Source organism: Orycteropus afer, unplaced genomic scaffold, assembly GCF_000298275.1.
Source record: "Orycteropus afer afer isolate SDZICR_OR568_19922 unplaced genomic scaffold, OryAfe1.0 scaffold00002, whole genome shotgun sequence".
Taxonomy (NCBI): Eukaryota; Metazoa; Chordata; class Mammalia; order Tubulidentata; family Orycteropodidae; genus Orycteropus; species Orycteropus afer.
This window is the reverse complement of record NW_006921589.1, coordinates 31,063,587-31,067,938: the sequence shown is the minus strand read 5'-3', so window position 1 is coordinate 31,067,938 and position 4,352 is coordinate 31,063,587. Positions and strand designations below refer to the sequence as shown.

The 4,352-nt window shown below is 40.4% G+C and overlaps 1 protein-coding gene across 1 annotated transcript in view; it reads left to right on the top strand.

The window, feature by feature from the left end:
* The window catches only part of FAM117B (family with sequence similarity 117 member B), a 146,049-nt gene that overhangs the window by 12,390 nt on the left and 129,307 nt on the right, over positions 1-4,352 (top strand). The gene's annotated exons all lie outside the window — the stretch shown is intronic.

Below are 4,352 nucleotides of genomic sequence, written 5' to 3'. Positions count from 1 at the left end.
ATTTTGTTTTGATCTTTTTTCTGATTGATCCCTTTCTAAAGAAGTATTCAGATATTTGTCTTCAATCTCATTAATTCTGTCTTCCATTGCATCAATTCCACTCCTTTGCCCTTTCAGTGTGTTATCCATTTCTGACAATTTAGTATCAATTTTCTGGATTTCTATCTGTAGATTTAGAATCTTTTCTAATTTTTCATTTATTTTGCCATTTTGTTCTTCTATTTTCTTCCAAAATTCTTCTAGGGTTTTGTCTGTGTTTTCCTTAGTCTGTTTCTCAATCCTTTGAAGATAACCTAAATATAATTCCTTTGAATTCCTTGTTAGGGAGTTCCAATGCTGCATGTTCCTCAAGGATGTGTTTTGAGTCTGTATCCTTGTCCCTTGTTTCTCCTGCTTTATCTTGCTTCTTTGTGTGGATTGTGATACTCTGTTGTCTCTGAGGCATTGTGACGTTTTTGTGTTTACATTTAATTGGTGATTGTATGTTAGAGTGACTTGCCCACAATTTTCATTTTCTTTGTTTTGTTTTTATGTTATCTATGCAGGGAGGGTACTGTGCTGTGCTTCTCTATTCACTAATTGACAGCACTTATACACTTAACCACCTGTCTCCTTTCCTTTGTCAGCCTCTCGTATGTCCTTGCGGACCCTGGCAAACAGAGCATGTTCTTAGGTCCCTGGAATTTGAATGAGAATGCTATCACTTTAAAATCCAAAATGGTTGCCACTTATAAACAGTCAAAATGGCTGCACCCTTGGTCACTTTAAATATCCAAAATGGCCATCTCTTGTAAGCATTCAAAATGGCTGCGTCCTCGGTCACTTTAAATATCCAAAATGGCTGCCACGTGTAAACAATCAACATGGCGGTGTGCTATGGACAGCAGAAAGTCCACAGCTCAGGTTGTCTCCCTCCTTGTTGTTTCCCTTCCTAGTCATAGGCTACCAGAGCAGTTGTCCCTGCAGCCCTTGGTGACCAGGACTGATTTTTAGCTTAATTCTCAGGTCCCAACACCACTTGGAAGCATTCAGGTTGTTGGTCTCATCAGAGTAGCTGACAGTCCGCAGCTCTGACCGTCTCTGTACTCACTATTTTCATTCATGTTTTTCCACCAGTTGGTGCCTGATTCACTTCTGTATAGTTCCTTTCAAAGCTCAGGGTTCCAGGATTATCTTCTGTATCTCTGTCAGTTGGGTTTTTTTTTTTTTTTTTTGTCAATTGGTTTTTATTTTCTTTGTTGAAGAGGATCTGTGTAGCTTGTCTGCCTATTACTCCTCCTTTTGCTTTTCTAACTCTAGGTCTTTGCACATTTCATTATAATAATTTACTTTATCTTTTTGAGCTGCTGTTTGAAATCTTGTGTTCAGCTCTTTTATCTTCTGTAAGAATGTCCAGGTATATAGTAGAGCTGACAAGGGACAAGGTCGTAGGCCCTTCTTGGCCATAGCCAGCTACCCAGAGGGAGCAAGTAGTTGGACCTGTAGGCTTGGAACCATAGTCACAAGGGACATCAAACTCAATTGACATAATATACTACATAAAAACATTGTTCCACATCCTGCTTTAGCGAGTAGTGACTGGGATCTTAAAAGCTTGGAAGTGGCCATCTAAATGCAACGATGGGTCTCTCCTTGTCTAGAGCAAAGAAGAATAAAGAAAACCAAGGACACATAGAAACAATTAATCCAAGGGACTGATACACCATGCGGTCCTCAGCCTGTGTAACTATGAGACCAGAAGAACTAGGTGGTGCCAGGCTACCACTCTCAACCACTTGGAGGGGGATCTGTGTAGGAGATCCTGGATAGAATGGGAGAATAATGTGGATAAAACTCAAAAATCATTTGGAGGAAAAAAAATTAAAAAAAAAGGACCAGGTTTGCTGGTCTGATAAAGCCTGGTGAAACTCCTGAGACTATGGCCTGTAGCTGCCCTTCAGGTGTGGAATTGAACCCACTTCTGTGGCTTCCAGTCAAACAAAAGACAGGCATATGAGGTGAACATTTTATATTAGGTAAAAACACTCCTTGGAGAGATCAGTCATGGGAGAATAGAAGGGCTGTGTATGCACATGGAGATAACTCAGGGAGCAGGAGTACATGGGAGGGAAGGACACAGGGAAGAGGTAACTATGGAGAAGAAGTAGGAAGAGAGCTGTTACATTGTGGGAAATTGCAGTCAATGTCATGAGACAAAGTGTATGAACTGCTATATGGGAAATGAATTTGCTCTGTAAACTTTCACCCAAATCACAATAAAAATTAAAACAACAACAAAAAACTCCTGCCTTAGAGAAAGAGCATAAGTCTAATATTTATAAAAGTTATTTTTGCAATATTGCTGGTCTGTAGATGGCAACTTGTGTTCTTGCTACCTTTTTCCTTACTTTGGATAAATTATGTTGTGTGTGATTTTGATAGTTTATTGGGGTGGGAAAATGGCAAAGAAGAGTAATGAGATGGACTTCTGTGTACTTATTGGCAGTGGGGAAGGTAGAGTATCAGAATTTGGTATTTATGGCATCTTTGATTTCTGTTTTCTAGTATCTTAATGTGCACAGCTTTAAGAATTCAGTGTTTCTAACATTTAGAGGGTTGCTGCTAACTTCACACCTTCAGGGGAATCCTTGTGGCTTGTGATGTCTGTAATTTCCAATTGTAGAAGCAGGAAAGTAGAAGCTTACTTTAGTTCTAAAACTTGCCTAGTAGATTTTACACATAATTAAGTTCAATTCTGTAGGCTTAGATTAAACTACTCTGTATTAATAACTGTGCAATATAAAGATGTAAAAGACAGGGAATTCCAGAGATTCATAGACCAGCCATGTAAGACAGGTGCATAAATATATAATAGGATGAATGCCCTGGGCTCATACCCATTGCTGTCAAATTGATTCTGACTCATAATGACCCTACAGGACAGAGTAGAACTATCTCCATAGGGTTTCAAAACTGTAAATCTTTACAGAAGCAGACTACCACATCTTTCTCCAGTGGAGAAACTGGTGGGTTTGAACTTCCAGCCTTTCAATTTGTAGCCAAGCACTTAACCACTGTACCATCAGGCCTCCTTCACTGAGCTTATAAAACCAAAACCAATCCCATTGCTGTAGAGTTGATTCTGACTCATGATGACTCTATAAATTAAAAAAAAAAGTCACTGCCATTAAGTCGATTCCCCCTTTGGGTTTCTAAGGTGGTAATGCTTTATGGAAGTAGATTGCCCAGTCTTCCTTTGGCAGAGTGGCTTGTGGGTTTGAACCACCAACTTTTTCTTAGCAGTTAAATGCCTTAGGACTGTGCCACCAGAGCTCCTTAATGATGCATGGAAGAATGTAATTTATAGGGGATGGGAATAGAAGTTCTTGCAGTGGAGGTGGCTTTGATTTGGTTTGGAAAGGGAGGAAACTGACTTTATAATTGGATCATGTTGTTGTTGTTGTTTTGTGCTGTCGAGTTGGACTCAACTCATAGCGACCCCTCCTTGGGTTTCTGAGGCAGTATCACTACGGAAATAGATAGCCCCATCTTTCTTCTGAGGAATGGCTGGTGGATTTGAACCACCAGTCTTCTGATTAGAAGTTAAATGCCTTAGGCACTATGCTACCAGAGCTCCTAGTTGGATCATAAAAGTGTGAAAATATGCATATAATATTCACTCAAACTCAGACTCACTGCCATCAAGTTGATTCCGACTCATGGTGACTCCCATTGGGTTTCTAAGGCTGTAAATCTTTATGGAAGCAGACTGCCCCATCTTTCTTTCACAGAGTGGCTGGTGGTTCGAACCAGAGACCTTTTGGATAGCAGTCAAATGCCTTAACCACTGCACCACCAGAGCTCCTTTTATAATATTCACTGTTGTTATGTGACGTCAAGTCGGACCTGACTTATAGTGACCCCTCTTTGGGTTTCCAAGGCAGTATCACTATAGAAGTAGCTTGCCCAACCTTCCTTCTGAGGAGTGGCTGGTGGGTTTGAACCGTCAGTCTTCTGGTTAGCAGTCAAGTGCCTTAGGCTCCTAATATTCACTATATGGCTTAAAATATAGGGCACAGGATGTTGAGGTGGGGAAATACAGGGAACAACAGAAAAGTGAGTAGAAAGATGGCCTTAAATATTCTTAGGAGTTTAGAAGGTATTCCATGGTTAATAGTATGTGTTCTAGAGGCAGACTGCTGACCCGGCCCGCAGGTCAATCAACGGAGACCCTGAGGGAGGGAGTGAGGAAGATGAGACAGAAGACACGAGAAATGGAGACAAGACAGGAATTCTGATCAAGTCTCAGCTTTATTAGATTCAGAGTGAAGTATATATACTAAAAGTGATGTTTTTCAAAAGGCAGTTACATA